The 10,574-nt window shown below is 48.6% G+C and overlaps 1 long non-coding RNA gene across 1 annotated transcript in view; it reads left to right on the top strand.

The window, feature by feature from the left end:
* The first annotated feature begins 7,142 nt into the window (after window positions 1-7,142).
* Window positions 7,143-10,574, top strand: part of LOC144380587 (uncharacterized) — a 38,777-nt gene continuing 35,345 nt past the window's right edge. The window contains exon 1 of the long non-coding RNA XR_013444792.1: window positions 7,143-7,174. This is a non-coding gene — a long non-coding RNA (uncharacterized LOC144380587). The remainder of the gene's footprint in view (window positions 7,175-10,574) is intronic.

The raw sequence follows: 10,574 nt of genomic DNA, 5'->3' as shown, positions 1-10,574 counted from the left end.
TGCCACCTGTTTTTCCATAGTCTCCACCTCCAAAATCTATATTGGTGAGAGTGCGTCATTGGTCACCAGCCATAGACCAAACCTGGGGCTGTCTCCTCTTTCCTCTGCCCCCTCATAGGCGGGGAGAGGAAAGGCAGGGAGAAGGTGGGCCTCAGCAACTTATTTCAGCAAAAACTTGTTTTTAGTTCTTGTCAGCCTCAGCACCCTGCTGAGAACCATCCCAGGAGTCCAAGGTATTGCTAAGGGGCCACAGCTTGCTTAGCAAATTCAAGTACAATCTCTGGCAAGCCACAAGATCTCTGAGAAGGAAAGAGATCTGCATACACACAGAAAGTTTAACTTTTTGTTCTGTACGTTCTTTCAGGCTTATGTGATCCTGGTAAATCAAAAAAAAGGGGGGGGAGGGAGTTTTATATAAATGCCTTTTAAGGCCTTATGGCTCAGGCACCCCATCCTCAAAAAGGGGTAGGGGGAACCGTTCCACGCTTACCTGGCCTACAAGGTTGTCCTGTGACTCCAGTGAGATCAAGGATAAGATGGTTCCTTTATGAAAAACCCCATTGGGAGGGGGTTAATATCACACAAGGAAGCCCATCCCCATCTAATGACACCCTTGTCTATTAGAATTTGAAGGCTTTTCCTTAAACCGAACCCAAATCTATGTCCTTCTGGCCGCAGCACTGACCTTCATGATCCTTCCAAGGGAATAGCACCAGCCCTCCCCATTCCCCCACCCCCACTCACCCCGTTCTTATCCAGGCCCAGCCCCCCCAGTTCCTTCATCTGTTTAACATGTGACATGGCCGCAAGGCTCCTACCCGCATCTAGCTGCTCTTCTTTGAACACACTCCAAGTTGTGAATGCTTAGTGACCTAGCCAAAAGAGGATTTCCAGCTGTGCCCCCGTAAATATAGTCCTGGATGGCTGACTTTCCCTCTTTTGGAAGCGTACATTACACTCATGGTATACAGATACGTAGCCATAAATACGCACATACGTACACATTCCCACACCCACACATGCCCACATACAAATCACGAATGCACAAACACACATGCTTCACACGCATCGCGTACTTTTCACACACGGTACAATATGCCCACACCACACAGGCACATCCTACACACAAATCCCACGTACATGCCACACAGTTCACACAAGTAGTTTATTTATATTGGAAGTACTTTCGACTGAAGCTTCCTTTAAAAAAACAAAAAGTAAACCCAAGTTCTTTTCAGAGGCTCCATTCTGTATTTAGTTGGTGTTTGAACCCAAGTGCAAGATTTTAGATTTGCTACTGAATTTCCAGTCTGGTAGGACCTGTCCCCCCATATATGCCACCGGCACAGCACTGTCTACACCAGCTCTATTACTCACCCAAGAGCAGCCGGTATCTGTGACACGCTTCCCAGATGCTGGGCGCTAGCCTCAGTCTTGTACGTGTATGATCTCATTTAAGTCACACATCACTCTGCGATTCGTAATCAGTCTCTGGGTACAGTTTTTTGACCAGGTAAGAACCCATTCATTGCATTCCTCCTGACAAATGCCATGCAACACGAAGTGTAACTGTTGGTACTCCGTAGGGTTATAATTGCCCTGGGTGCCTCCCTTCGGATGTCTTCCAGAAATCCTCTGGAGTCAGAAGTGGGGGGGAGTAGCTGGCCATTGAATGGAAAGAGTGGGGGAAGTACTCTAAATGTTCTTTAACCCACCAACCCCCGCTTTCCCAGGAGATAGTTGGTGTGTCAGAGTAGCAGTGGACAACGGACAACCATATGAAGACATCTGGCCGAGGCATCACTGAGATCTGGGAAGAGTGGTGGCCCAGAAAGGCCTTCTTTCCCAGGGAAAGGGACAGCACGATTGACCCACTTGAAATTCTCTCTTCCAGTTTGTTTTTGGCATTGGATTTAGCCTCAGACAGTTGGACTTCTGTAAAGCGGCCAAAACTCTAAAGCTGAAGGGACCCTGGGGCCCACTTTACATACAAATTTGATCTTTTCTTGGAGACAGGACCCAACCAATTTGCTAAGACCAGGCCTGGTTGAGCTGTAACAGGATTATTTTTCAGAGCTTAGGTTCCTGGGTTAGCCCACACTTTACCCACCATGAGGCTAAAATACAGAATCTGTGTGATGAAGACTGGCTGAAAATAATACTCTTGCAAAAAGTACCTCAGGCTCTAGCAGTAGAGTTGACATTCATTAAGCTTAAATATCAAATGACAAAAAGCGTTCTGGGTGTTGATAGAGTAGGACATCAGGTCCCTGAGGGTGAGTATGGCAACGGTGAAAGCAACGTTGTTCCTTTCTTCACACTTATCTACTAAGATAACCTAAACATCCCACACTAGCGGAACAGTTAAACAGACTCTATGACGTACCACTTGTTAGACTAGTCTACAGCCATAGAGATGGTGTTCATGAAGACTATGTAGCAATTTGGGAAACAGTATGATTACAATTGTGTCAAGTATGCATTTTTGAAAGACTGGAAGAAAATTCAGCAACAAGGTAAAGTATGAGATTCTATTAAGTGGGTGCCATAATAGTTATTTCTGTTTCTTAAAACCTTTATCAAGTTTGTTTTTACATTACTCTTGTAATATAAAAATGTTTTAAAAAGGTTAATACAGGGCCTATGATATGCAAATAGTCCAGATTATGACCTAGAATCCCACTATGCAGTGTTTAATCTAAGGGCTTTTTTTTTCCTTCAAATTTCAGTTTAAATGTAATGTCTAGATCAGGTCAGCCAAACGTGGTCTCCCTAATGACCATGAAGTGTCCTCTAAAAGTGGGTGGGAAGAAGCAAAACTGGTTTGAGTCCCAAGCCTGCTTTTGTAGTGTTGCTGTGAGCAAGTTATTTAACCTCTCTTCAAATGATATAATAAAGCCTACATTTCCAGGTTATAAATAAGAATAATCATATTCATATGGTAATATCAATTACACTAAATACCCTCTATGGCTCAGGTATCAAAAGATGTGCTTTGTTCCTTCTCCAAATATTTACTACAGACCAGTCATTTTACATAAATGATCTCATTTAACATTCATTACAAGTCTCTGAGGTAAGTATTATTATCATTATTTTGAAGACAAAAGCTCAAAAACGAACTTAAAAAAAAAAAAGGACGAAAGCTCAGAGAAGTTAAGTAACTTGTCCACTGCCGCACAGTGGCTGAGCAAGGATTCGGACCCCGTTTGGTGTGAGTTCAAAGCTTGAGTGAGATTAAAAGAGAGAACACTTGCAAAGTTCCCAGCCCTGTGCTGATACACAGCAGACACTTGCTGGGTGGTCAGTATGATGATGCTGTTCCCTTGCCCAGAGTCCAAATTCTGGTCTTTGATCTATTTGATTACTTATAGATCCCTTTCTGTGAAGAAGTGCACATTTCAACTGGAAGATGCAGTGCAAATACCACCTGTGTCCTCATCGCTGGGGCTCTGAGTCACTAGGAAATGCTTTCTGTTTCCTTCTGGCAGTATCATTTGTTCTCGCATGTATCAGCAGAAGTAGGTAGATGGCATGTTTGATGAGCCTTGGCAGCTACTGTCACGTCTCAGATACATCTCTTGAGAAACCACGCGGCTTCCTCGGGATGGGCACCCAATACCCAGCCACCGGTAGGTCCCTGCACTCAGGGAAGCTTCTTAAATGGCCGGGGCCTATTCTAAACCCCTGCTTCACCAGATGTATGATATGGCTGACCCTTCATTGCTACCCCTCCCCTTCCCCTCCTCCACGCAGAGGTTACAGGGCCTCCTCAGAGGCAGAGATAGGTAGGCGCTGGAGAAGTTTTTCTAAATTCCTAAATCCTCAGAGGGACTCACGAAGAGATAATGTTGCATGCTGGAGTCTGGGGGTCAGTGAGGGGTAGCATGCAGGATGGATAAGAGGGGTGAGGGGAAGGGAGAAGGTGATGGCAGCTTCCAGAGACTGGGAACGCCCGGAGCCCAGCCTCTCAGAGCTTTTTCCGGCCTCAAATCTCAATACTTCTCTACTCCGTAGCCCCTTTATCCTTCTCTGGGATTATATCGATCCCCTACATTCAACTTTTTTAATCTTCCCCTACCACTTCCTGCTTAAATGCCGCTTTAGCTTGTAGTGACTTGCTTTTGTCTCTAGAGGGAGGCAACAGAACCAGGGAGGAAAGGGCACAGATTGGGGTCTTCTCTCCCTTTACCATTTTCCGCAAAGGGTAGATTTTACTTTCCTTTAACTGAGAACAGATAAACAACTAATTGGAACTGTATTTTATGTGCTGCAAAGTATATCTCAGAAAAATACCCATCATATCTCTCCTTATCACCCCATCTACTTCCCAACCTTGGTGGCTGCTAGAGAAAGGGTGGCCTTTGAAATGCTTTTTAATTTCTGGGGTAGTGGTGGATAAACAAAACAGGAGTCCTGGAGGGCAGTTTAGCCAGGAAAGAGTCATGCTGTCATTCCCTTGAGTACCATGGCACATATTTAGGAGACAGAGTGGGGACTGGGTCTGCAGTGAGGGTTGAAGAGTTCAGGCCATAACTGGGGGGGGGGGGGAGTCTAGACACTGGGCAGGTAGTTTGAAACTTTCCTACATGGAGTATTGCCACTGAAACCTTGGTCTCATTAACACTGCCAGGAGAAACTGCAGAGTGAGAATTGGACTAAGGGTCCAGTTCTTCCCGGGCTGCATTAGGCTGATCAAAACATTGTCCTAAAAGAAGAGGGACTATTTCAAGAGTGTCAGACACATCAGTAATGAGGAAAATTGGCAGCTCAGTCAGGCGGCTTCAGTCTCTGAACAAAGTGGTTGAGACACTCTGGGGTATATGATGGGGGGGAGTACAGCGAGAGAGGGAATTAACCTTTTCTTGAACGTTTACTGTGCATGTTAGGCATTTGGCTGGCGCTTTCCATACTCTACCCCTTTCAGTCATCTGAGCATTTCTAAGGCAGGTGTTAATATCTCCAATTTACAGATGAAAAAACAGATTCAGAGAGATGAAGTAACCTTCCCAAGATCACACAACAAGTAAGCGATGGAGCTGGGATATAAACTCAACCCTGTCGCACTCCAAAGCTCCTCTGCCCCCATGGAAAAGACAAAGATTCTCATCTGTAAAGGGCTTTACTCTCATGGGGAAACCAAGACCCCCCCCCCCCGCCCTCAATAAAATTCACACTTGTGCCTTGCCCCTACAGGTTGTTTACATTTGAGAGTAATGGGGGTTATTAAAGCATTTTTCCACCTTTACAATTCCCCATATAATCCTCATGTTCCGAACTCCAAAGAGAGAGAGACGTATAGTGAGGATTTTAAGCTCCAAGTAGTGTGTGTGTGTGTGTGTGTTGGGATGGGAGGCAGGAAGAGAACCTTAAAAGAGGGAGAGGCCTCACAGGAGTGACTTTGAGAAGTGCACGTGAAGCTGGTATATTCAGAGGAGGTGTCAGACTGGCCCACAGCAGCAGGAAAGCCAAATGCATGAGACTAGATGCTGGGAGACACCAGAGTTTGCATGAACTCCTCGTATGGGCCTTGAGTGACTTAGATTGGCCTCTCTATTCCCCCCCCCCCCTTTTTTTTTCAAAAGGAGACTTTCTGGTTACATATTAGTTTAGGCAATGCTTTTCCTGCCCACCCAGGATGGGGTGCTGACCCAGGCCCAGCTTGGGGGAAGCTTTATGGATGTTCCAGCTGCTTTTCCGCCGCACACCAGGCTCATTTGTGCCAGTTGAAAGGGCACAATAATAACAGTAGCAATTTAAATCGTGCTTCTCGCTTTCCCCCCTGAAAAGTGGTGAAGTGACTCACCACAGTTCAATTGTCCCTCTCTATCCACCCCCTGACCTCTTTGCAGCAGTCTAGGCTGGTTCCCCGGGGGCTGAGCTGGAAGCCGTGACTGGCCTGACACCCCCCATAAATGTGTTCCCCCAAATGCAATGTATTGTTTTAATTTGGATTTCTCATATGAGGCTGCTTGGAAGGCATTAGAGCAGCATGAGCTCCATTAGGCAAGCACAGTGCTCCCCACCCAACATGAATAATACAAAATGGGGCCATTCAGGAATATTTTCTGGGGAGGGGTCTGCTTGTTTTTCTATGTGCAGCTTGATATGGAGATGCCTGTCCTGTTTGAAATCTACTGCATACCAACTTCTGGTGGTAATGTTGTAAAAACGGGTCTGGGAGAGCTGTGAAATCCTTCCCTCACTCCATCCTTCTCCATACCCAATTCCCCTGACCCTATGGCTAGAAAATGCTCATTCTCTGATCTTTCTTTCAGCACCAGCCTAAGGAGAGCTCCCAGAACTGGAGCTGGTGAGGTGCTTATGAGCCTAGAGTAATTAAAGATTTTGAGGTGTCAACAAAGCAGGTAATTAGGGGGAGAAGGTATCAACTGTCTGAGAGACAAAGAAAGTAATTATGCTGAGCACTCTTGGTGCTGTCAGTAAACTCAAAAGAAAGATTTGTTGGGAAATGATACTGTTTGATAGAGACTTCAATGCCTAGCAGGAATCAGGAGACTCTTGGTGAGGCTGCCTGATATAGAAGAAAGGTTTGGGGAACGTAGCAAACCTGTATTTAAGTACAAGGTCCACCTCCCTCTGGCTGTGTGATCTTGGGGAAGTTACTTCTCTGAGCTTGATGTTTGGTGTGTAAAATAGCAATAATCCTAGCTCCACCTACCTCACAGTCATTGTGAGGTCTCAAGGAGGTAATGCATGTAAGAGCGCTTAGCCTAATGCCTGGTGCACAGTAAGTGCTTAATAAATGGTAACGTTATTATGATGATCACTACCATTATTCTTACTATACCATGCATTCTCTACAGGAGCTCAGAGTTTAAAAGGAGAGACCAATAATTGCAGTTATGTATGATCATGTCATGAGAAGTATGAAGAGTGTAACTATGGTGGCTCAAAGGAGGGAGCACTCAACTGGGAGGGAGGGGTACAGAAAGGCAGAGAAAGTTTTGTGACTCCTAAGTTAGGTCTTACAAAAAATAAGTAGGAGTTTGTCACGAGGCCCAGGGGGAAAGGGATTCCAGGCAACTGGATCTGCCCACACAAAGCCAAGGAGGTGTGAAACAGCAATGGCCTGAGCAAATAGTTGGGCTCAGCTAAGCAAGGACTGGGATATCCTGGGCGGGGGGGGGGGGGGGGGGGGGGGGGGGGAGGGGTGTCGAGCGAATGACCAAGAATCTCTCCAGTTTACTCCCACCAGCCCCTGCACCGCGCCCCTGGGCGCCCTACCTGGCCAATCACGTGCCGCGCCCTCCTCTTCTTTCCTCTAAGCAGCCAGGTAAGCTCACGCCCTGCCCCAGCGGGCCTTGCTCGCACCAGCCAGGGGCAGGCGGACCCAGACGGGACAGGGCAGGCCTGCGGGGGACCCTGCCCGAATCGCGGACCCCTACCTCCTTCCTCGTCCCAGTCCTGGCGCAACGCCCCCACCCCCAACTAAATAAAATAAAATAAAATAAAAAAAACCAAAAAAAACCCACCAAGCACACAGTCACTTGGATTCACTAGACAGCCCTGTTCTCTCACACACCATACCCATACACTCAGGCTGCAACCCCACTCCAAAATACACACGGTCTCCAACCCTCCATCTGAGCACATACACTAGCCACATGCATCCCCGCCACACACATGAGCACATCACACCCAAAGACACACACACCCCACACCTTCATGCACATGAACCTTTGAACACACACCTTAAGTAGGCTCACATAAAGACATCTCGCTCATGAACTCACTCACACACTATACACCCCAACAAACACCACCCGTAAACTCACATTGGCACAACACATCTAAGGGTAAACACACACCAAACACACATATGCACATGAGGTTCAACAGGCACACACACATGCACACTGCACACATTTACACACTCACCACAGCACGGCCACAAACCCCGGCAGAAACCATACATCGAACACACCCACATCGGATCGCACCCACATAGTCATACTATAATCGGGCAGAAACGTACAACCTAGAAGCGTGCACACACAAACACCGCACAAAACACATGCTCCATGTCCGAGCGCAAACCAAATACACTCCACACCAAGCACTCGGGCTAAAACGTGCGCCGCGCACACACACCCCACACCCAGCCACACACCGAACGCACACACAGACGAACTGCACCCGCGCGCGCGCGCACCCACGCGTACATGCATACATACATACACACACAGCCCGCCCCCTCCTTCCCTCCGGGCGGAAGAGAAGGGGGCGAGGAGGGGAGGAGGGGAAGGAAGGAGGGGGGATGGGCCGGCGAGGCGGAGCAGGCACAGAGGCTCTTTTCCCTTTGACCTGAGGCGTTGCCCCCTTAAAGCGCCTGTTCCCCCGTCCCAAGCAAAGGGATTGAGTTGGGTCCAGGCGGGATCCAGTCGCAACGCAGGAAAACTGGAAGGTCGGGGGAATCCGCCGGCGTGTGGTGAGCGTGAAGGCTCGGCGGGGACCCTGCTTCCTCGTATAATCGACCCCCCGGGAGGCTCCTCCTCCTGAACTCTCCCCCAGACCCTTACACCGCCTTGACCTTTGCGCCACAGGGGGTGCTTTTTCCTCCTCTCCCTGAAAGAGTGGACAACTGTTAAGGGTGGAGGGCTTTATTGGTTTCAAGAAGTAAGGAGTTTAGATCTGCAGAGAAGCTTTTTGCGAAACCTGTCCTAACCTAGCTTGAAGACTTTTCTTAATGGAGAACTCACTATTTTGCAAAGCAAATCATTTTCTGCATAAAAATCACTGACCCCGCGCTGGACACATAGTAGGGCGTCATAAATGTTCCTCCCTCCCGCTTATGTCACCAAATCTGGTAGAGCTATCTGCAGCCCGCAACAGCCTGTGACAGCTCTTGGGCTACCGGTGAGGTTTTTGTTTTTGTTTTTGTTTTGTTTTGTTTTTTCCCCTTAGCGCACAAGCCCTCCTGAGAATGGCGGCCAGGGCCGGGGAGCCACCGGCGGCAGGGGGCGGTAGAGTCGCCAAAGGTGCTTTGCACTCCTGGCGAAGTAGCCCCGGCAGGAAACTCTGAGGTACAGGCTACAGGATACAGGGCTCACTCCAGAAGGCTCCGCGGCCAGATCACCATCTGGCTCTCGTCGCCTGCTTTCATCCTTTCCGTTGAGATGGACAGCGGGTGTAGGAGAGGTGGAGGAAGAGGACATCTGCCCCCTGCGGCGCATTTTGTAAAGCTCGGTGCCAGAGGCTTCCGAGAGTCCTTGGAGTTCGAATCCCGACTCTGCAGGCTTAGCAGACTAGCTTAGCAAGTCACTGACTTAGGTCGGCGAGGTGGTTGTGAAGTTGGGAGGAGGAAACACATGCAAAGTGCTTATCCCAGTTAAGATCTGGAAGACCTCCGTTCCTCTCCAGTCCCTCCTCCTCTCCCCAACCCTAATCAAAGATAAAGATTTGAAAGTTTGGGGCACCGGGGAATCAGAGGGAGGGATATATGGCCACCAGATGATGCCCCCAAGCCAGGCCAGAAAGGCAGAGGACGGACAGGGGTTCAGTTAGCATTCAATTACTTAAGCGATGTTCTGTGTTTAAGGGAAATGCTTGCACCAGTGATTTTAGTGATGCCACTTGATAGTCACAAGACATTCCAGGTCACAGCCCCAGTCCTTGGGGCTGCGGCGAGGCCCTTCTCTCCATCACCTCCACTCTTCACAGGTACTTCCTATTTTATTTCTCCCTGTGTTCTTCTCCTCCTTTCCAAGTTGCCACGTTAATCTTTTTAAAAAATTTGTCGTGAACACTCATTGGGTGCCAGGGACATCTCTTACCTTATGTCTCGCGGGTGCCTAGCACAGCGGCAGACACAGCACTGTGGCGGTGTACATGCGGCAAAGACATGTCCTAGGTAAAATCTTTTGGAAACGCTGAGACTTGAGGGCACCAAAGGAGTTATCATAAGGAATCCAGAGAGAGGACTCCAGTAGTGGCACCCCAGGCACTGTGGGGATGAAGAGGACGAAGGCTTTGGGGTAGGGGGCTATTCCTTTCCTCCTCAAAGCTGTCCATCTCTCAGGCTGCCTGGAAGGGCGTTGTTCCACTGCGGCTGAGGCTTCTGCAGTCAATTAAGAAGAAAGCCTCTTTCCTGGAGGGCAGAGGCCCTGGCCAGCTAGAGGGTGACTCACAGTCTCAGAGCTGAGCAGCAGGGGTGGTGCTAAAGTGGCAATGAATCAGTCCAAGATGGCATGGGGAGATTACCTGAGTGATGATGAGCATGGGGATGAAGCAGATGCCTGAGCCCCTAGGGCTGGTGCTAAGTGATAGAATCTCTATATACAGATGCATAGAATCGGCTCCTAACCCACCTCCCCACTTCCACTCCAGCCGGGTCCCCAAGGAGAGCCCTGAGCCTTCTTAGAGGAGGAAGTGAAGTGGAAAGCACCCTTCTTGGGGGGGGGGGTGTTTGGGATACCTGAGTTCCAATCCTGACTCTGCTACTTGCTATGTAACCCTGGGAAAGCTCTTTTCCCTCCTGTGGCCAACACAAGAAGGAAGTTCAGGGGGCAAGGGGCTCTGTGCCAGGCCATGTGCTAAGTACTTTACTGATG

Source organism: Halichoerus grypus, chromosome X, assembly GCF_964656455.1.
Source record: "Halichoerus grypus chromosome X, mHalGry1.hap1.1, whole genome shotgun sequence".
Lineage (NCBI taxonomy): Eukaryota > Metazoa > Chordata > Mammalia > Carnivora > Phocidae > Halichoerus > Halichoerus grypus.
Note: the sequence above shows the minus strand (reverse complement) of the source record. Positions and strands in the feature narration are given on the sequence as shown.